The sequence below is a fragment of the Pleurodeles waltl genome, chromosome 1_2 (genome assembly GCF_031143425.1).
Source record: "Pleurodeles waltl isolate 20211129_DDA chromosome 1_2, aPleWal1.hap1.20221129, whole genome shotgun sequence".
Classification (NCBI taxonomy): domain Eukaryota; kingdom Metazoa; phylum Chordata; class Amphibia; order Caudata; family Salamandridae; genus Pleurodeles; species Pleurodeles waltl.
In genome coordinates, this window is record NC_090437.1 from 355,041,722 (window position 1) to 355,065,644 (window position 23,923).

The following is a 23,923-nucleotide window of genomic DNA, read 5'->3' on the forward strand; positions in this document are numbered from 1 at the left end:
TAATTGTACATTACTTTGTTTACAGGTGGAGAATGACTAAGATGAGTTGTTCAACAAAGTATGTATCATCCGTTCCTACATGACTATTGGGATACGTGTTGGTGACCTGTGTTTATACTCTATCATACTCCAATTTCTGTACAGGCAAATATAGTTTTTGCATGTTTGCAAACGTCAATTGTGAATGTTGTGGACTCTGACATGAAAGGGTTTTGGTTTGTATGCAACATGCTGTTTTGTGTTTGGCATATGATAAGGTTCCTTCCCTGGTACATAATGTAGGTATGTATGGATTTTGTGTATGTGAGATGTTGAAATTAATGTTACCACTATTTTCTATTCCTTGGTTGTTGTTTGACCATGTTGCTGTGGATAGGGATGCAGAATCATGTTGGCCAGTCAGGTTGTCATGGAAAGGTTATTGTGAAAGCTCTACTGATATGATGTTATAGTAGGTGTGCAATAGGTGGCTTAGCTGGTGTGTGACATTGGTGTAATGTAGGGGTGTAGATGGTATCTATTTGTGACATGATGTTGGAATGATCCTGGTTCTACCTGGGGATGTAGTACAAGTAGTTGTAATGTAATTGATGTGTACAGTGTGATGATAGTGTATGAAAATAATATGATGACCCTACCTCTCTTTCTGTTTTCCAGCATCATCAGGCAGAGGAGACGGGGCACAGCCGAGTGGGGAAACTACTGGCCATAGGACCTCAAGTCATGATGCCACCAACACCAAGTGACCTAGTGGCCTGGAGGGTTAGAGGAGTGCCACAGGGGAGACAGGATCCACGTTATCATCTTCGGAATCCACCTCCATTGGACACTCCCTGGCGGTGGGGGACTCATCTGGGACCACCCCAGAACCATCTCTGACTGCCACCCCCTTTCTACCACAGCCCTCTCTGTAGCTCCCCACCCAGTTGGCCATGCCGGCTCACCAAGAGAGGTCCTTTGCCGCAGGCACCTCTGCCCCAGCCCCAGTTAACCCTGCTCCCCTCAGTGAGGAGGCTATTGACCTCCTGAGGTCCATCTCTTTGGATCAGTCGACCATCGTGAATGCCATCCAGGGACTGCCAACTCAAATCCAACAGAGTAATGCATTCCTGGAGGGCATTCACTGTGCACTGGCTGGCCTACAGAGATCCTTTCAGGCTCTGGCCTCCACACTAAACGGCAGCCAGTCCCCCTTTGTCTACTGTCCCCCCTCCACCTTCCTCTTTCCAATCCCAAACCCCTCTTCCCAGACCCACCCAAAGCACACAAACTGACAAGCATGTATCCGCCTCAATATCCAGCTCAGACAGACATAAGCACCACAAGACACACCACCAACATGCACACAAGCAACATTCATATGCACACACAGCAACAATCACAACCTGCCCTGACATACCCACCACCGCCAGCATCACAGACAGCACATCTGACACACACAGACACCACACCAACACTCACAGATCCAGCTGCTACACCTATCCTACCCACTAACAGCACCACAGCAGGCCCTGAGACATCCAGCTCAGTCACCATACCCGCAGACGCCACAACCACTGACACTCCTACATGCAGCACATCCACCATACCTGAAGTCACCACCCCAACAGTCACCCACCCACCACGGCATCCCCCAGCACCTCAACCCCCTTCATCCCAAGACACAGAAATACCCTCACTCACCCACCAAAAAGATACCCAGTACCCACAAGCATACTGTCAGGAATAAGGCTGTGTGCGGTACAGGACTCGTCCTGACCTCTGCTTTGTGTCTTTGCGGCATGTCATGCGCACCGCTTGTCATCCCCGCTCGCTCCAGAAGTGGTCATCAGTGTTGCCTGCCCTGTGGTAAAGCTCATGTAGCTGCAGGGTCAGGACATTGGTGGACAAGATGCACTTATCAATGCCATTCTATGAATGGACTACAACTCCCAAGTTTTTAGAGGCAGTGGCCATCTTGGGGTGTGGCAGGCCTAAAAATGCCAGCCACACCCAAGCACATTGCTCACTATTTTGAAGACATCGGTGCAGTCAGACCTCGTGGGGAGTTCCTCTGAAGAAAATGGATTTCCTGTATGGCAGAGTGGCAGCATGTCAGAGTATCCTTGTTTCCATGGTGAATTCAAAAACGAGTAGGTCGTACTCATATCGGTAAGGTCTTGATGAGTCAAATCTTGAAAGGGGTTGTTTACTCCCAAAAGTAAAGCGCCCCTTAGCAAAACGAGAAAAACGCTTTAGACCAAAAGTAAAGCGCTCCTGGCACGACGATCAAAGTGTTTCAGGCCAAACAAGTAAAGCGTCCTTGGCACGACAATTAAAGCGATTCAGGCCACACGAGTAAAGCGCCCCTTAGCACAATGAACAAAGCGCTTCAGGCCACACGAGTAAAGCGCCCCTTAGCACAACAAACAAAGCACTTCAGGCTAAACGAGTAAAGCGCCCTTGGCACGACAAACAAAGTGCTTCAGGGTAAACGAGTAAAGCGCCCTTGGCACGACAATCAAAGCGCTTCAGGCTAAACGAGTAAAGCACCCTTGGCACGATAATCAAAGCGCTTCAGGCCAAACGAGGAAAGCACCCTTGGTACGACAATCAAAGCGCTTCAGGCCACACGAGTAAAGCGCCGTTGGCACGACAATCAAAGCGCTTCAGGCCACACGAGTAAAGTGCCCTAGGCACGACAATCAAAGCGCTTCAGGCCACACGGGTAAAGAGCCCTTGGCACAACAATCAAAGCGCTTCAGGCAAAACAAGTAAAAGCTCCCCTGGCATAATGAGTAAAGCGCTTCATGCATGACAATCAAAGCACTTCAAGTTCAATTAGTAAAACTTTTCTGGACTCAGTTGCAAATGTGAAAGAGCTTGAGAAAAGCAAGCTGTAGTTTCACTGTTTTTTGGGAAGTACAATATGTGAGATACATATTTAAATGTGTGCATTTCTAGGCTGAGATCAAACGTTTGTTATAAAAGCATAATTGTTACATGGTTAATATTCAGAGTATGATCATAGTCCAAAGCTCTTGCCATCTTTAGGTACAGAGATTGCAGTTTGTTCTTGTTCCATGATTCAAAGAAGGGGCTACGCCTCAGTTCACAAAGGGTCTCAATCCGATATCTCTGAGACGCCTTTGTTCTAGAGTCTATTGGTGAGTTTATACTGCTTTGAAAGAGTAAATGCATATTTGTCCTAACCATTTTCTTTTCAGATCTCTCTCCCTGCAGTTCCCTACCCTAATTCCCTTCCCCCTGCCTGGCTTCATCAATACTCTGCGCTCTGATAGCTTTCTGAGTTGGTGACGCTGGGAGGTGGGCCTTTTGGTCAGCAGCGTGCAGATCCAGAGGAAAGGGCACTGTGACATATACCTCCCACAAACATGCACCCAAGACATCCGCACCAGCACCTCAGACAACCACTCCCTCTCTCTCCACATGCAAACCCTTTTGCTGTGACCACCCCTGATTGTCCAAAAAAAGCTTTCCTTTTGGAGTTTGCCCTCTTCTCTACTCCCCTCCCCGTGAGACCACTAAACGTTCGCTTTCCCTCCCCAAGTCTGTCTCTTCAATATCCAAGGCATCCTCTACCCACCTTGCAAGTACCCATGCCCCTCCCCTGTCAAAAAGTCTACCTCTCCCACGAAAAGCCAACCGTCCCCTAACCCCCCAAGCCACATCCCAAAGGCCCCCTTCCCAAACCTAAGCCAAGACGCCTCACTCAAACACCCACCTCCGTAATCCCTGAAGTGCCTGCCTGCCCTCTTGATGCCGTCCCTGTAGAGGTTACATGGCAGTCAGGAGTCAAGTTCGGGGCACCCATATGTGCATTGTGTGCACAGAGACATTTGCCTATGGACTGGCCTATGGCTTTTGACTTTAACATTACTCAATTATTAATATATTATAAGCAACCTGTTGTTGGTTTTGAGGTTATGCATTTCTTTTCCTCATGTAGAGCTGTTCCTGGCTGGCATCGGTTGTGTGTCAGTTTTTGTGTGTCAGGTGCCTGTGCTAGTTGTATTGTATTTGAGGTGGTGTGCAGTGCTTTTGTCCCACAGTGATAGGGTGTGTGTTGTGTAATGAGCATGTGTCTGTTTGAAACATTTTGTTGTCATGCTATTGAGTTGTGTTTGTGTTGACATGTGTTGTATAGCTTTGGGTGCTTTGACTGTGTGTGTTTAGTGCATGGTATGATAGTTACGATGTGCTGTGTGTGATGTGTCTGTTGATTGGTAAGTTATATGATTGTGTGATTGTGTGTGTTTGTTTCCTGTTGGTTGTAGGTTATGTTGTATGTGTGATGTGTCCCTGGGTAGTGTATATTGTGAGTGCTTGGCAATGGTGTGGTTGTGGTGTTGTGTGACATGTGGTTTTGTGTGGTATTAGGTGTAACTGGGCCTGTGCTGTGCATCTGTGAGTAAGTGTATTTCTGATGTTTGTGTGTGTGTGTGTGTTTGTGTGTGTGTGTTGGCCGTAGTGTGTGTACTGTGTATGTGTGGGTGTGTGTGTGGATGAATGTGAGTGTGTCAGTGTGCAGAAGCATGTAGTTGTCATCCTCGCACCCCTCCCAGATGGTATACTGTGTGAGTGTACAAACACTGACAATATACAACAGTTACAGATAAGTGTGTGTACTTATGGTTGCTGTTTTCGGCGGCCGTGAAGGTTCCAGAGTCTTTGTGCGAGCAGCAGGATGATGTGGAGTTCTGGTTCCATGGCAGCTCCTAACAAATATAGCTTCCTGGAGGTGAGTGTCTCCTTTTATGCAGTTCATTTCCACCTGGGTTTCTGTGATGGTGCAACCGCGGCGGAAACCTTGGCGGTGTGCTGCCTCTTAATCTGTCCAGTGGAAACATGATCTCTACCACTCTGCAGGTGCCTTCCATCGTCCGCTGCGGTCTGACCTCAGTGGCGGTGCTCTGGCTGTATTCTGTTGGGAATACCACTATGGTCCTAATTTGGTGGTCTTCTCCACCAGCCTGTTGGCGGTAAGTCCCCCAGCATGGCAGCCCTGAGACAGCCAAACTTGTAATGAGGCCCTATGTGCCATATATATTAAAATCCTTGATGGTCCAGTGGCCTATTACCCACCCTTGGAGCAGATCAGCCTAAAAATATAACGGCAGAAAAGGCCTAAACATTCACCCCCAAAAGGGGAGCGACCCTTGCCCAAGGGACCGCTTCCCAAAATATTATGCACCACACAAAAAGAATCCCTGGTGGTCTAGGGGCTTCTGCCCCTCCTTGGGACAGATGGGCCTGAAAATATAAGGCTGATCTGGCCAAAGGGGGGGGGGGGAGAAATGGCCAAACTATTTACTTTATAAAGGGGTACCACCCTTGCCCAGGGGGTCGGTCCCCCTAAATATTATACATAGAATCCCTGGCTTCTAGTGAGTTTCAACCCCCCGTGGGGCTAGATCAGCCTGAAAAATGGGCAATGTACCACCAGGGGGGACGAAACACAGAAAACATTTTGCCCCCAGGGCAGCCACCCTTGCCCAAGGGGTCGCTGCCCTAAATGTAAAAAAGAAAAATTAATCCCTGGCCCTCAGTGGGTTTCCACCCACCAGGGTGCCAGATCGGCTGAACAAATGGCCGATCTAGCCCCTAGTAGGGCAAAACACAGAAACACTTATTGCCCCCAGGGCAGCAACCCCTGCCCAAGGAGCCGCTGCCCTAAAAAATCATTAGCAAAAAAATCCCTGGCGCCTCGTGGGTTTTGACTCCCCAAGAGGGCAGATTGGCCAAAACAATGGTCGATCTAGCACCCGGTGAGGGGGCCAAAACAAGGCAAAACACTTTGTTCCCAGGTCAACGACCCTTGCCTACGGGGTCACTGGCCTTAATGTAAAAAAAAATTAAGCCCTGGTGCCTTGTTGTTTTTAACCCCTCCCTCCCCCTGGGGGCCAGATCAGCTGAAAAAATGGCTGATCCAGCCTAAGGGGGGCAGAAACACGGAGAAACATATTGCCCCCAGGGCAGCTACCCTTGCCCAAGGGGTCGCTGCCCTAAAAAATAAATTAAAAACAATATCTGGCGCCTAGTGGGTTTTGACCCCCGGGGGCAGATTGGCCAAAAAAACGGCTGATCTAGCCCCTGGGGGGCGAAACACAAATCTAACCTTGCCCCCCAGGGAGCAACCCTTGCCTATGGGGTTGCTCCTCTACAGTATCAAAAAAGCATCCTTGGTGCCTAGTGGATGGATCCTACTCCACAAATGGGGGCCTCGCCTGTGATAGTGGAGCAGGAATTAATTCAAAAGAGGCGCAGGGGGAAAGGAAAAACTCTTTCCTTTCCCCCTGTGTCTGTTTGCCCCCCGCCGCCCCTACCCTCCAGGAGAAGGACTTACCAAGAAGGAGTCCTCTCTCCTTGATGCATTCCACCGTTTTCCCGGCAGTATGTGATGATGGCACGCAGTCAGCCCATTGACGTCATCAGATCGCCGAGGAGGGGTCGGAGTGGCAGCGAAATGTCTTCTGCTGCCATTCTTAATTGGGGGGTGTGGGTAGGTCGGGTCCAGGACGTAACGGTTACATCCTTGGCACAACATGCGCTGCAGCCAAGAACTTAACCGTTACGTCCATGGCACCCGAGGAGTTAAACATTCATTGGTCCCTTCTACTCTACATATTATTGTGCAGAACTGAGAAACTTTATAGAGTGATAGGTTTTCTTATTAAGGACTTCTCTTTGAGTAATATGTGTCCAATATATTGCTTTTCAAAATGCCTTTGTTATTGGGGTCAAAATGCCCAAGGTATTCAATTTCAAACAGGTTTTTGAGAACTCTTCGGTGTGATGATGTGTGAGAAAGTAGCCTCTTTTTAGCATGGTTACCCCCACTTTTGGCCTGTTTGTGAGTATGTGTCAGTGTGTTTTGCCTGTCTCACTGGGATCCTGCTAGCCAGAACCCCAGTGCTCATAGTGTGTGGCCTAATGTGTGTGTTGTCAGTAGTGCTTAACTGTGTCACTGAAGTTCTGCTAACCAGAACTTCAGCGCTTATGCTCTCTTTGCTTCCAAATTAGTCACTATAGTTTAGTGACTTCATACTCCAAATCCAATTGGCACACTGGACCCCCTGTATAAGCCCCTAGTATATGGTACCTAGGTACCCAGGTCATTGGTGTTCCTGGAGATCCTTATGGGCTGCAGCATTTCTTTTGCCACCGAAAAAGGAGCTCTGACAAACCTTTCTTCAGGACTGCCATTGCAGCCTGAGTGACATAGTGGACACACTATTTCGCAGCCATTTTTCACTGCACTTAAGTAACTCACAAGTCACCTACATGTCTAACTTGCATAGCCATTTTTCACTGCACTTAAGTAACTCACAAGTCACCTATATGTCTAACTTTCATTTACTGAAGGCAAGGTACAAAGTTACTAAGTGTGAGGGCCCCCTTGCACTAGCAAAGGTGCCCCCATGCTGTATAGGGCCAATTCCCCGGACTTCGTGAGTGTGGGGATACCATTACACGTGTGCACTACACAATGGTAACTCCGAATATGGCTATTTAAGGTGTCTAAGATCATGGAATTTCCCCCCAGTCCAAATCTGTAATTGGGGGCAATCCCATGCCTTCTGGGGGCTCCACCATGGACCCCAAGTACTGCCAAACCAGCTCTCTGAGGCTTGCACTGCAGCTACAGCTGCAGCCACGTCACAGAGAGGGTTCTGCCCTCCTTGGGTCTGAGCAGCTCAGTTTCAGGAAGGCAGAACAATGCATTTCCTTTGGGAGGAGCGTGTTACACCCTCTCCCTTTGGAAATAGGTGTTACAGGCTTGGGAGGGGTAGCCTCCCAGAGCCTCTGGAAATGCTTTGAAGGGCACAGATGGTGCCCTCCTTGCATAAGTCAGTCTACATCGGTTCAGGGACCGCCAGTCCCTGCTCTGGCGCGAAACTGGACAAAGGAAAGGGGAGTGACCACTCCCCTGTCCATCACCACCCCCAGGGTAGTGCCCAGAGCTCCTCCAGTGTGTCCCTGGCATTAGCCATCTTGTTTTCCAAGGTGTGGGGACACTCTGGAGATCTCTGAGTGGCCATTGCCAGCAGGTGCTGTCAGAGACCCCTCCTGATAGGTGCATACCTGGGTAGATAGCAAAACCCCCTCTCAGGGCTGTTTAGGGTCTCTCCTGTGGGTTCCTCTTCAAATTCAGCTTGCAAGACTCCTCCAGGAATTCTCTGCATCTTCTGCTTCAGTTTCTGACCGTCGCATCAACCGCAGACTGTTCCAGGAACCGCTGTAACTGCAACAAAGTATCCAGGAAGACTCCTATGACCTGCAACTTCAGCTCCAGCCAGCATTTGCAACAGTTTCCAGGGTGTGCACGCTCTGAGGACTCTCTGTCTTCACCCTGCAGCAGAAGAACCTAAGGAATCTCTCGTGGAGTGACAGAGTCACTTCCCTGCTCCTTCAGGCGCCTTCCAAGATGACGATAGGTTCTCTGGGACTGCTCTACTGACGACGAGCGTGCTCTCTGGAACACAGGTGTGAACCAACACAACCCAGACTGTCCTAAGGTCCAGCTGTCCAAATTTGGAGGAGGTAAGAGCTTGCCTTCCTGATTCGCAATAGTACCCCTATGCACTGCGTCATCTCTAGCTCCTTGGGCTTCTGTGCACTTCTTCAAAGAATCCTTCTTGCACAGTGTATCCCAGGTCCCCAGCACTCCATCCTGCAATGCACAACTCACTGAGTTGTTCTCCAGCGGCGTGGAACCTTCTTTTGTTGTGCTGCACCAACCGCAATTTGCACCTTCTTTGTCCCCGTGTCCTGGGACTCCCATGGGTGCTGCCTGGTCATCTGTAGGCTCCCTCCAGTGTTAGGAGCCCCCTCTGCCTCCTCAGTCCGAGTTGAGGCCCCCAGGTCCCTCCTGGGTCCAGGCAGCGCCATTTTGACGCAAACCACGACCTTGCTTGAACCAAGGCTTGTTGGACGAATCCAGCAACGCAAACAGCCTGCATCCAACTTCTCGCTATGGGACATTTCCTGCGCCACGCAGGAACCCGCAGCCATCTTCTTTGGTGCTCTTCTGCAGACTTCTTCTAACTGGAGAATCCCCTTTTGTACCATCTTCTACGTTGGCGGGGGCTCCTGTCCTTCCAGGAATCTTCTGCAACTTCTGGACTTGGTCTCCTCTATTGACAGGTCTTCAGGTCCAGGAATCCACCATTTGTTGCTTGCAGTCTTGCATGGTTCTTGCAATAACTCTTATCACAACTTGTTGTGTGTCCTGAGGAAACATGCAGTACTTTACTCCTACTTTCCTGGACTCTGGGGTGGGCAATTTTACTTACCTTTGGTGTTTTCTTCCCAGCGCCCCTCTACACACTACATTTGCCTAGGGGGGAATTTGTGATTCGCATTCCACTTTCTTAGTATATATGGTTTGTGTTGCCCCTAGGCCTATTGCATTCTATTGTATTTTATACTATTTGCACTATTCTATGACTATTTACTTACCTGATTTTGGTCTCTAGTGTATATATTGTGTATAGTACTTACCTCCAGAAGGAGTATTGTCTCCAAGATATTTTTGGCCTTGTGTTACTATAATAAAGTACCTTTATCTTTGGTAACATTGAGTATTGTCTTTTACTGTGTATAAATACTGTGTAACTATAGTGGTATTGCAGGAGCTTTGCATGTCTCCTAGTTCAGCCTACGCTGCTCTGCTACAGCTACCTATAAACAGCCTAAGCTGCTAGAATACTGCCTATTATTCACTAATATGGGATAACTGGACCGGGTCTAAGGTGTAAGTACCTTAGGTACCCACTACAAACCAGGTACATGATGACACTCCTAAACTAAGCCACATGATTGCCTGGGATTTACCATATAAGCTTGAAAAACTCAAATGGACACATACTTCATATCTACTGACCTCAGGGTGAGACAGCATTTGGAGGTTTAACTGGTATAATCTTTAACTTAAAGATTGTTCAGCAGATATTTCTTCCCATACTGCCTTCTTACATTTTTCCAACCTTTGTAACATAGGAAATAACATACAGTGCAACTGCTGTAGAGTTATCTGCAATAAATTGTATATTCATGTTAGCATCCCACATATGAAGAATTAAAAGGTTGTAGCTGTTGATCCGTTATGATGCTAGTGTTCTCCTAAGAGTGTAAGTAGTTTTGGTGATTTGACAGTAACTGCATGTCTTACAGATGACATTAAACTGTTCACTCTTCCTTTTTGTAAAATTGGTCTTGGAAATTCAAAGCGACATTCTGAGTAATGTTTGGGTTTGTTATGATACTTTCTTAAGCAGTATTTCCCACACATATGTGATTGAAAATGTAAAACTTGCTCAAATAGTTTCTTGGTTTGTTCTTTTTTGGGATGTCGCAAGTGATATAGGGGCACTCCGTTTGCGCCAAATTTGCGTCGCTTTTTTCGACGCAAATTCGACGCAAAACTAACTCCATATTTATACTTTGGCGTTAGACGCGTCTAGCGCCAAAGTTGATGGAGTTAGCGTCATTTTTTTGCGTGAACACCTTCCGTGCGTTAATGATATGCAAGGTAGGCGTTCCCGCCTTAAAAATGACTCCGATGCATATGCGTCGTATTTATACTCCCGGGCAAAATTCACGCCCGGGAGTGGGCTGGTCTAAAAAACCCGCATTAGCGCCGGATTTTAGCGCCTGGGTCAGGGCAGGCGTTAAGGGACCTGTGGGCTCAGAATGAGCCCAGAGGTGCCCTCCCCTGCCCCCAGGGACACCCCCTGGCACCCTTGCCCACCCCAGGAGGACACCCAAGGATGGAGGGACCCACCCCAGGGACATTAAGGTAAGCTCAGGTAAGTATTTTGTTTAATTTTTTTTTGTGGCATAGGGGGGCCTGATTTGTGCCCCCCTAGATGCCACTATGCCCAATGACCATGCCCAGGGGACAGAAGTCCCCTGGGCATGGCCATTGGGCAAGGGGGCATGACTCCTGTCTTTGCTAAGACAGGAGTCATTTCAATGGGGGTTGGGCGTCGTAAAAAAATGACGCAAATCGGGTTGAGGCGATTTTTTTGCCTCAGCCTGACATGCACCATTTGTGGACGCCCATACGCCATTTTTAACGCACACCAGACAGCGCCGGCGGCTAACGCCGGCTAACGTCATTCAATAAATACGGCACCTGCATGGTGCTTCAGAATGGCGTTAGCCGGCGCTAATTTTTTGGGCGCAAAACTGCGTTGGCGCAGTTTTGCGTCAAAAAGTATAAATATGGCCCATAATGTTCAGTAAACTCTATAACAGACTGTAGGAAAGTACCATCTTGCCTGGCATGTTAGCCCCATTTTTACTTGTGTGTCAGTTTGTTTTTGCCTGTCTCACTGGGATGCTGCTAGCCAAGACCCCAGTGCTCATAGTTTGTGGCCTGAATGTGTGTCCCTGTGTAGTGACTAACTGTGTCACTGAGGCTCTGCTAATCAGAACCTCAGTGCTTATGCTCTCTCAGCCTTTAAAATTGTCACTATAGGCTAGTGACCATTTTCACCAATTCTAATTGGCACACTGGAACACCCTTATAATTTCCCAGTATATGGTACCAAGGTACCCAGGGTATTGGGGTTCCAGGAGATCCCTACGGGCTGCAGCATTTCTTTTGCCACCCATAGGGAGCTCAGACAAATCTTACACAGGACTGCCACTGCAGCCTGAGTGAAATAACGTCCATGTTATTTCACAGCCATTTTACACTGCACTTAAGTGACTTATAAGTCACCTATATGTCTAACCCTCACTTAGTGAAGGTTAGGTGCAAAGTTACTAAGTGTGAGGGCACCCTGGCACTAGCCAAGGTGCCCCCACATAGTTCAGGGAAATTTGCCCAGACTTTGTGAGTGCAGGTACACCATTACACGTGTGCACTGCCTATATGTAGCTTCACAATGGTAACTCCGAATATGGCCATGTAACATGTCTAAGATCATGGAATTTCCCCCTATGATAAATCTGGTATTGGGGTGCCAATCCCATGCATCCCCAGGGCTCCAGCATGGACCCCGGGTACTGCCAAACCAGCTCTCTGGGGTTTTCACTGCAGCTACCGCTGCTGCCAACCCACAGACAGGCTTTGCCCTCCTGGGGTCTGGGCAGGCCAGTCCCAGGGAGGCAGAACAAATAATTTCCTCTGAGAGAGGGTGTTACACCCTCTCCCTTTGGAAATAGGTGTTAAGGGCTGGGGAGGAGTAGCCTCCCCCAGCCTCTGGAAATGCTTTGAAGGGCACAGATGGTGTCCTCCTTGGATAAGCCAGTCTACACCAGTTCAGGGATCCCCCAGCCCCTGCTCTGGTGCGAAACTGGACAAAGGAAAGGGGAGTGACCACTCCCCTGTCCATCACCACCCTAGGGGAGGTGCCCAGAGCTCCTCCAGTGTGTCCCAGACCTCTGCTATCTTGAATCCAGAGGTATGAGGGCACAATGGAGGCCTCTGAGTGGCCAGTGATGTCAGAGACCCCTCCTGATAGGTTCTTACCTGACTAGGTGGCCAATCCTCCTCTGAGGGCTATTTAGGGTCTCTCCTGTGGGCTTTTCCTCAGCTAATGACGTGCAAGAATTCACCAGAGTTCCTCTGCATCTCTCTCTTTGACTTCTGCCAAGGATCGCCCGCTGACCAGGATGCCTGCAAAACTGCAACAAAGTAGCAAGAAGACTACCAGCGACATTGTAGCACCTAATCCTGCCGGCTTTTTCAGCTGTTTCCTGGTGGTGCATGCTCTGGGGACTGTCTGCCTTCACCCTGCACTAGAATCGACGGAATCTTCCCCCTGCTAATGCAGGCACCAAACTTCTGCTTCACCGGTCCTCTGGGTCCCCTCTCATTGTGACAATCGTGGTCCCTGGAACACATGAGCTGGATCCAAGTGACCCCAACAGTCCAGTGGTCCATATGTCCATATTTGGCGGAGGTAAGTCCTTGCCTCCCCTCGCCATACAGTAATCCTGTGTACTGCGTACTGCGTAAACTGCAGCTGCTAGGGCTTCTGTGCACTTTTGCAAGTAATCATTTGTGCACAGCACAGCCCAGGTCCCCAGCACTCCGTGCCTAGTTTTCTTGAACCCATGTTCAAATACTTCTGTGGGTGCTGCCTTCTTGTGAGTGGGCTCTCTGTGTTGCTGAGGGCCCCTCTGTCTCCTCTTCCAAGTGGCAACATCCTGGTCCTCCCTGGGCCCGGGCAGCATCCTTTTTCTTTAACCACAACCTTTGCATCTAGCAAGGCTTGTTTGCGGTCTTTCTGCATAGAAACAACTCTGCATCCTCCAGCATTCCGTGGGAGATATCTGTGCAAAGGAGAAGTTCCTGGCATCTTCTGTTGTTGCAGAATCTTCAGCTTCTTCAACCCGGAGGCAGCCATTTTGCACCTTCATCTGGGGTTTAGTGGGCTCCTGCCCCCCTGGACACTTTCGTGACTCTTGGACTTGGTCCCCTTCCTTTAATGGTCCTCAGGTCCAGAAATCCGTCTTCAGTGCTTTGCAGTCAGTTGTGGTCTTTGCAGAATCCCCTATCACGACTTTTGTGTGTTTCTGGGTAGTAGGGTCACTTTACTCCTACTTTTCAGGGTCTTGGGGTAGGGTATTTAGGACACCCTTTGTGTTTCCTTACACTCCCAGCGACCCTCTACACACTACACTAGGCCTGGGGTCCCTAAGTGGTTCGCATTCCACTTTCTTAGTATATGGTTTGTGTTGCCCCTATGCCTATTGCATCCTATTGTATTCTACAGTGTTTGCACTACTCTTCTAACTGTTTACTTACCTGATTTTGGTTTGTGTGTATATTTTGTGTATTTTACTTACATCCTAAGGGAGTATAGCCTCTGAGATATTTTTGACACATTGTCACTAAAATAAAGTACCTTTATTTTTAGTAACTTCGAGTATTGTGATTCTTATGATATAGTGCTATATGATATAAGTGGTATAGTAGGAGCTTTGCATGTATCATAGTTCAGCATAAGCTGCTCTGCTATGGCTACCTCTATCATTCTAAGCTGCTAGAACTCTACTAGTAAGGGATAAATGGACCTGGCACAAGGTGTAAGTACCATCAGGTACCCACTATAAGCCAGGCCAGCCTCCTACACAGATTTATCAGAGTCATATTCAGACTTAGGTGTGTCTTTGATCCACATAAGCATGTAAATAGTGCACCTCTTGCTTTATATTATTTTCTCCAAAAGAAATCAAGTACCTCTTCAACTGATTTTTTATTTTTGTTGGTTAAATAGTGAAGCACAGTTTAAAATTTGTAGTTGAAATATCTGCAAACATTGCCAGGATCCAAAGAACATAATTCTGCAGGTGTTTTGCATTTCTACAATATAAGCATTTGCTTCAAGTAGAAATTGATACAAGTTTTCCCATCTGTACTCAGGACAGCTTAAAGTGATAAACCAAGCATGTGGTCCTACATTTCTAAGCATACATTTCATATTCTCCATGATTTAATTATATTCTAGATTCTCATCTTTGTTGTGATTCCTTTCAATGAAATCCTGTGCTGTTATATCAGTAAAGCCAGTTACACATCGCTTCGTATGTGCAATAGCATAAGTAGTGACTGAAAGTTCACATTCATATAGTACTGTGAGAATGTAAAGAACATCTTGTTGAATAAGTAGATCCTCTGAATATAATCTTGTTGCGCTGTACTCCACTGCAGGAATTTGGACTGAATGATCATCATATCTTCCACCTTGCCCAATAGAGAATAAATGTACAAAACATCCATCTTGCGTCCAGAGTTTTTTTCCCAGACACTAATTGGCTGTTGTCTAGCTTCCCTTATCTGATATCGTTCTAAAGCATCACCCATAATGTCTCTGGAGTGTAGTGGGTGTATATTATGACACTAAATATAGGTACACTGTTCCAATAAGAGTAATCAAACCGGGAGACCTGTGATCTCAGGAGCCCTCAAGCATCACATTGGATGACTAGCATCATCATCGGGAAATGCTCCTCACCAGGCCGGCTCTGCAATGCCTAGTGGGCACCCCGATGTGGGGGCTCTCAGCCAGACTCTTGTGATAGTGACTGGTAAGTTCAACTATACAAATTATGATGCTTAGAGTCACCACCAATATACAAGAATGAAAAAGAGGTTAAAATTGGTTATTCATCCACTGGACACCATCATTTAATCAATCTGATATAACAAGGATGAAGACCAAGGTTAAAATCAAAAAAACTTGAAAGAAAAATTGAGGATTATGCTCAAAACCTTTCAAAAGTTGCGAATATTGTAGAGAGTCCTAAGTATTAAAGAACCTCTATACTCTGGTCGACATGTTTCGTGTCTATTGGTCCAGCCGGATCCATTGACGCTTCATCAGGACCTACACAACTAAATAATCAGACCTCTTCAAAGTAAGTATCACAAATTAGGATACGTTGATACCGGTCACTTACTTAAAGTTAACTGGTTAGCACAGGTACCCTAGAAGACAAAAAAATGAAAAAACATAGAGCACATCTTGAAATTTCCAAAATGTCTAAAATCTAAGTATAAGTAATTTTATGAATTAATAACCCAAATTAGGTCAAAAACAAAATAAGGGACCACATGTCAAATCATGCTTACCAACCCCTAGTTGAGACCAGGTTCCTTGGGTGGTACGTTTCATGGACTCAAGGTGACACTAAGTATAGTAAATGACAACGAGATACAAGACCATTATTGAGACAAAAAACAAAAAATAGTGCTAACATCCAACAATGTCAAAATGGCTAAAAGTTCAAAGACAACTATGGAAGTAAATAGACATTAAGGGGGTCATTTTGACCTCGGCGGTAAAAGGCTCCTACCGCCAGTCAGAAGACCGCCATCATACCGCCGCGGCCGCGGTAAACCGCCACGGTCATTCTGACCCACAACTGCCAAACCGCCAAAAACCCGACATCCACGTAAGGCCGCCTCATCAGCGGTCAGTGATAATCTGGAGATGACCAAACCTCCACCGTCACGCCTACACAAACACACCCATGCCATTACGACCCACGAATCCACGTGGCGGTCTTTCAACCGCGGTATTCCATTGGCGGTACACACCGCTGAGCTCAAAATACACACACCTTTACAAAACACAGCCACATTGGCCAATTCGAAATACACACACCTGATACACATACAAACAACACACCCACACACCCATCACTATATAAAACACACACCCACATCACCCTCAAACCCCCACAAATCGAAATTCAGAGACAAGGCGCAATACACAGAGAGAGAGCACAGGGAACGCAAAGCACAACACACACAGGAACCCAACACCATCACCCACACCACATCTACGCACAAAACACCACACACCACCACACTCATCACCACAAACACCACCCCACACCTCATCCACACCACCCCATGGCACCCCAAAGACACCCCAGGTTCTCGGACCAAGAACTCAGGGTCATGGTGGAGGAAATAATTAGGGTAGACCCCCAGCTCTTCGGCACACAGGTGCAGCACACCACAATAGCCAGGAAGGCGGAGCTATGGCAAAGGATCGTCGACAGGGTCAACGCTGTGGGACAGCATCCCAGAAATCGGGAAGACATCCGAAAGCGCTGGAACGACCTACGGGGGAAGGTGCGGTCGATGGTGTCAAGACACAACATAGCTGTGCAGAAGACTGGCGGCGGACCCCCACCCACTCCACCCGAATTCACAGCATGGGAGCAAGAGGTCTTGAACATCCTGCATCCTGAGGGCCTCGCTGGAGTAGGCGGAGGAATGGACTCTGGTAAGTCTGATCTCAACTACTTCACCCCCCCCAACCACCAGCATGCCAACCCACACCCCCACCCTCACCCCCAACCCCCAGCACACATACTCCCTGTTAATGTCTCACCAGCACAACCCACCCAACCCAAACCCAACCCCTGAATGCCAACACAAACCATGGACACCCATCACCTAAGCATGACCACTGCACATACCCATCCCCCCCCACAAACCACCCTCACAACTCCTCCCACATGGGACTGCCAGCACTGGAGGACAAGGGCACCCACAAATCGCACGCCATGGCACACACAAAAGCTATAACCATACTCCTTTACCCCTGCAGGGCCCGAACGCCAACACACTGGCCAGGAGGGTCCAGATTTGTCCATCCCACCCCCAGAACAGGCCCCCAGTGATGATAGCAGCTCTGTCTACCTAGAACCTGATGACCAGCCCAGCCCATCGGGGACCTCTGGACAGTCGGTTACCCTCAGTCAGCCACAGGCCACAGCAGACCTACCCCCCTCTGGAAACACCAGCACAGCACCCACCTAGCGGGCCCATGCTTCTGTCTCCAGGACAGGTCAAGCAGCGGTGTGTCTACCAGTACAGGGCACCCAGGGTAACCCACAACCCCAACAACAACAGGGACCTGGGGGCACTGGTAGTGGGCACACCGTCCAGGGGACAGAGGCCCAGGAACAAAGAGGAACTGGGAGGGCTGCCGTGCGACAGAGGGAGGACAGGTCTAGGGAACCCACTGTCCAAGAGGCCCTCACCACCATCATGGGAGCGTACCACCACTCCCAAGAGACGATGGCGACGGTCCTGGCCAGGTTGCAGGAGATCCTGCTTCTGCATGAGCAACAGAATATGGGGTTCCGGGAAGAACTGCGCAGCATCAGTGCCGCAATGGGTACAATGGTGGTGGCACTCAACCAGATTGTCACCACTTTGCGGGACCATGTGGCCCCCCAAAGGGCCCCTGCCACTAGCATGGAGGAAGAACAGCCCACCACCTCCGCCGGCACTAGTGGTCAGGAGGCCCCGACACAACAGCAACGGCCCACCCGGACCCCACCCCCTGCAGAACAAGAACCACCCCGCAAGAAAGGCCTGAGATCTAGGAAGAAGACAGAGTAGGATGTCAAGACCCCCGCCATGCACGGAACCCCCCGGATGTCATCCCACTGTCCCACTTGTTCACCCTGTCCAACCTTGAACTGCCCATGCTCCACCTTCCAGAGGCATATGGACAATGGACCTGTAGGAACGACAGTCTGGACACTGCCATGGACATGCCTCCACCATCACCATCACCCTTTTTGAACTATACACCTATTTGAAAACTTCAATAAACACAATTATTGCACAAAAACAAACTGGATTCTGCTATCTATTTATTTAAACCAAATGTATTCGATATAACCAAAAAAACATTTCTATTTACATTGTGATGACAACATACCAGTGTCACACAGCGGTAGTCCATGGGGAAAAAAACCAGAGGGCACTCCGTGGGGATCAGATCACTGAAATGGGAAGTGATATACACAACTAAGTTACCATACATTGGGGTGAAAAGTCAGACAGTAGAGAGCCACTACAGTTACAGACATAATACAATGCAGGAGTAGATTATTACCTGTGTGTCACTGGAAATACTGCAGTATCACTCTGTCCCTGTTGTCTGTGTCGTCCTCTTCGTCTTCTTCCTCTTCACTCTCCGCAGGCTCCACAGCAGCCACAACACCACCATCTGGACCATCTGCAGGAAAGGCACCTGGCGTCGCAAAGCCAGGTTGTGAAGCATGCAGCAGGCCACGATGATATGACACACCTTCTTTGGTGAGTACATTAGGGATCCACCAGTCATATGCAGGCACCTAAACCTGGCCATCAGGAGGCCGAAGGTCCGCTCAATCACCCTCCTAGTACGCCCATGGGCCTCATTTTACCGTTCCTCTGCCCTGGTCCTGGGATTCCTCACTGGGGTCAATAGCCAAGGCAGGTTTGGGTAACCAGAGTCACCAATTAGCCACACACAGTGTCTCTGTAGCTGTTCCATCACATAAGGGATGCTGCTATTTCGCATGACGTACGTGTCATGCACTGACCCTGGGAACTTGGCAATTAAATGGGAGATGTACTGGTCAGCCAAACAGACCACCTGGACATTCATCGAATGATAACTTTTTCGGTTCCTGTACACCTGTTCATTGTCTTTTGGGGGAACCAAAGCCACATGGGTCCCATCAATGGCACCAATGATATTGGGAATGTGTCCAAGGGCATAGAAATCACCCTTCACTGTAGGCAAGTCACCCACCTCAGGGAAAATGATGTAGCTCCGCATGTATTTCATCAGGGCAGACAACACTCTGGACAACACCTCTGAAAACATAGGCTGAGACATCCCAGATGAAATGGCCACTGTAGTTTGAAATGATCCACTGGCAAAAAAATGCAGTACTGACAGCACCTGCACTAGAGGCGGAATCCCTGTGGGTTGGCGGATGGGTGACATCAGGTCTGGCTCCAGCTGGGCACACAGTTCCTGTATAGTGGCACGGTTGAGTCTGTAGGTGAGTATGACGTGTCTTTCTTCCATTGTCGACAGGTCCACCAGCGGTCTGTACACGGGAACATTCCTCCGTCTCCTCGCAAGTCCCAGCGGACGGTGCCTAGGAAGGACAACATGGAGCACAGAGTCAAGCAACCCACAGGTAAGTGCCCACAGCATGCACAGTACACGAGTTTCTCGGGATTGAATGGCTAGTATGATTGTCGGCGCAAGGCCTAGCCATGTGTGACGCAGTAGGAATTAAGCCATGTGGGCCCTTGAAATGGCGGCTGCCTGACCTGTGAAGTGTGACAATGTGAAGTGAGGTCATTGCGCAAGCGTGGCACACCGTGGCGGTAGGCAGTCGCAGTCCGCGGCGCAAAGCCGCATTGGACAACATTGAACCCTATGGGTTTCAGGAGCCAATGGTGGTGAGCGCCGGCGGTCGCGGTACGCACCACCGCGGCCGTAACCGCCATTTTCTCTCTGCTTGATCATACGAGACCTGAGCATCCACAGGAGAGGACCTATACTGCAAGTGCTGCTGTGACCTCGGTCTGGAAGTGACAATGGCTGCTGCGACTGGGGAAAGGGCCCCCGCCTTCAGTTCCGAGGAGTTGGAGAAGCTCGTGGACCGGGTCCTCCCCCAGTATGCGCTACTCTACGGGCCTCCAGACCAACAGGTGAGTACACGGGGGCAATGCATAGTGCCCAATGCCTGGGTTGAGTGGGGAGGATGTACGATGGAGGGGAGGGCAGCGAATGACGAATGCATGGCACGACAGATGAGAGCATGTGCCACATGGCAAGGTTGGGGAGGGGGGGCCACTCACATCGAGCATGCAGGAAAGTGATGATGTTTCTCTTCCCCCCCTGTACATGTCACATAGGTCAGCGCCCATCAGAAGATCGACATTTGCCGTGCCATCGCCAAGGACGTCCGGGCCCTGGGGGTCCACAACAGAAGGGGCACCCACTGCCGCAAGAGGTGGGAGGACATCCGCCGCAGGAGCAGGAAGACAGCGGAGGCTCTGCTGGGGATGGCCTCCCAACCTAGGAGGGGTGCCAGTCGTACCTTGACCCCCCTGATGTCCCGGATCCTGGCGGTGGCCTACCCCGATTTAGATTGGCGCTTGAGGACATCACAGCAGACACAAGGGGGTGAGTACCAGCACATTCAGCTATTTTGCGCGCAGTGGAGGTGCCTGGGTGGGGGAGGAGGGCTGTGGGTATCCCTAGGCCATGGCAATTTCTGTAGGATAGGCCCGTCCGTGAGGTATGGTCCTGTGCCCCCGCCCCCCACCTCTGTAGGGTGCCTAGTAACGCGATTCATGGACCAGTGTATACTCTGTGGGCAGTTGTCGCCCATAGGCTTGTAGGGCATGTCCCAGTGAATGAGTAGTGTACCCCAAGTGCGCAGCGTAGTGCAGGGGGCTTCTGTGTCTGTCCTCTCCGCCAACGGTGTCCCCAATGCATGCACTCAACTTGTCTTTATGTTTTCCACCCCCCCCCTATTTTCTTTGTTTCTCTGTGAATGTGTGCATTAGCATCATCAGGCAGAGGAGAAGTGGCATCGGCGCAAGAGGGAGCTGCATCTCACATGGCCCCGGAGGGCCATGCAACGGACTCCGACATGACCAGTGAGACGGAGGGTGAGGTGGGCTCCACCACGGGGACCCGTGGAGACGTCAGCGACACCGACACGTCCTCAGAAGGGAGCTCCCTTGCGGTGGCGGCAACATCCGGGCCCACCGATCCTACAGGTACAGCCGCCACCCAGCGCACCAGCTCCGCCCTCCCAGCAGCCCCTCGGCCTTCGGCCCGTGCCCGCAAGGCCAGGAAGCCGGCCATCTCCTTCGCCCCAGGCACCTCAGGCCCTGCCACAGTCACCCCTGCTGCCCTCAGTGAGGAGGTCATTGATCTCCTGAGGACCATCATTGTTGGGCAGTCTACCCTTTTGAATGCCATCCAGGGTGTGGAGAGGGAGGTGCATCAAAGCAATGCATACCTGGAGGGCCTTCATTCGGGTCAGGCTGCCCATCAACGATCGTTCAACGCTCTGGCCTCAGCACTGACGGCAGCGATTGTCCCTGTCTCCAGCCTCCCTCTTCTGACTCCCTCCACCCAGTCCCACTCCCCTGTTCCTCTGCCTATCCATCCACACCTACAGACCAGCCTGCACACACCTCAACACCCAAGGGCAGCTCATCCAGACATAAGCACCACAGGACACACAAGCATTCACCCAAGCAACATCCAGATGCAGACATGCCAACAGTCACTACCTCCTCTGTGTCCCCCACCTCCTCGTCTCCCTCCTCCCTCCCTGTGACGTCTCCACACACACCTGCAAGCACACCACCATCAGCCATTGCACCCATCACCAGCACACCCTCCAGACCAGTCCGCACACGTGCAAGTATTGGCCAGGTGTGGTTCACTGGAAACACAAGACAGGCACCGCTGAACAGGGCCCCGCCGTGAGGAGCACCGCTGAACAGGGCCCCGCCGTGAGAAGCACCGCTGAACAGGGCCCCGCCGTGAGAAGCACCGCTGAACAGGGCCCCGCCGTGAGGAGCACCGCTGAACAGGGCCCCGCCGTGAGAAGCACCGCTGAACAGGGCCCCGCCGTGAGGAGCACCGCTGAACAGGGCCCCGCCAAGACAGGCACCGCTGAACAGGGCCCGCCATCTCAAGCACCGCTCCGCTGGGCCCTTCCTGTCAAGCACCGCTCCGCTGGGCCCTTCCTGTCAAGCACCGCTCCGCTGGGCCCTTCCTGTCAAGCACCGCTCCGCTGGGCCCCGCCGTCTCAAGCACCGCTCCGCTGGGCCCTTCCTGTCAAGCACCGCTCCGCTGGGCCCTTCCTGTCAAGCACCGCTCCGCTGGGCCCCGCTGTCTCAAGCACCGCTCCGCTGGGCCCTTCCTGTCAAGCACCGCTCCGCTGGGCCCTTCCTGTCAAGCACCGCTCCACTGGGCCCCGCCGTCTCAAGCACCGCTCCGCTGGGCCCTTCCTGTCAAGCACCACTCCGCTGGGCCCTTCCTGTCAAGCACCGCTGCGCTGCGCCCTTCCTGTCAAGCACCGCTCCGCTGGGCCCTTCCTGTCAAGCACCGCTCCACTGGGCCCCGCCGTCTCAAGCACCGCTCCGCTGGGCCCTTCCTGTCAAGCACCGCTCCGCTGGGCCCCGCCGTCTCAAGCACCGCTCCGCTGGGCCCTTCCTGTCAAGCACCGCTGGCCCATTGGCAGTCCCGGTTCTGTGTCGGGCAGGCCTTCACGACGCACTCTGCCCACCATGCCTCCTCCATGACCAGTGGTCTCTGTAATCCACCTGATGGACTGTGGCTTTGCACTCCCCAGGATTGCACAGTGGGCAATCCACCCACTGTAGAGACTTGTGAGACTGTGGCTTTGCACTCCCCAGGATGGCACAGTGGGCAATCCACCCACTGTAGAGACTTGTGAGACTGTGGCTTTGCACTCCCCAGAATGGCACAGTGGGCATGGAGGGCCTTCGTGGATCTGGCGTCGTGGACCCATGTGGCTGAGGTGCCCCCCCTTCCCTTCCCCCTGAGGTGCCTGTTTTAACTTTTTGTGATGCCCCAGCAGTGTTCTCTCCAATTGACTCGATCTCGTGTGTGGGCTTTGCCCATGTGTTGCTGCACATTGGCCCACGGACATTTGGACTTTGAAAGACTGGGCCGGACTTTTGCTACTTGTATGGATGTGTATTAATTCTTCATATATTGCTAAGATCGCTATGCTTTATTGTTGCAATAATATAGTTCTACTTTTACATTCATTGCCTTTTGTCTTTGCTTTTTTTGGGGGGGGGTTTGGGGGTGTCACTCTGACTTTTTTATCTGCATAGGTGTGTAGGTATTTCGGTGGGGGTGAGGGTGGGGGTGGTTGTGTGGCGTATGTGTGTGCCCGTAACCTTTCCTCCTCCCCCCTCCCCTGTGTCGTAGGTGCAGTACTCACCGTTGTCGTCTGCGGCGTGGTTCGTGATCCTGGAAGAAGAGCAGGAAGGCAATGGCTGGGAGGATGTGGAGTTCAGGTTCCATGCTGTTCCGATTCCGCGTGGAGTGTGTTGAGGTAAGCGTTTTCCATTGGAGATGTCTGTTTCCGCCGTGTTTTTATCAGCGGGGCTCCCGCCCCGGAAAAGGTGGCGGATTGGTGAGTCGTGATAGGGTGGGCGGTACATTGTCTGCCGCCTGCCTGTTGGCGGTGACCGCCGCGCTGTTTGTTTGTACCGCCGTGGCGGTCGGAGTGTTAATGCGGCGGTCTGTGTTGGCGGTTCCCGCCAGGGTCAGCATTCAGTTGTTTTGGCCGCCAGCCTGTTGGCGGGTTGGCCGCCGCTTTAACACTGACCGCCAGGGTCAGAATGACCCCCTAAGTGTTAAGAAGTAGTGCTTCATATTGAGACTATTACTACTGTTATTAATTATCAAATTGTGCTGTCGAAGTTAACAAATTCGCAGGGTAATAGTGTTGGAAGTTACCTCATTTACCGTTCTCGTAGTTGCCAAATGAGAATACATAACTCATTAAAAAATAATTTGTTAACTATGGTCACGTGTGGAAAAAAGACGAAATTGTCTCACTCAAAGAACGGTATGCGCCA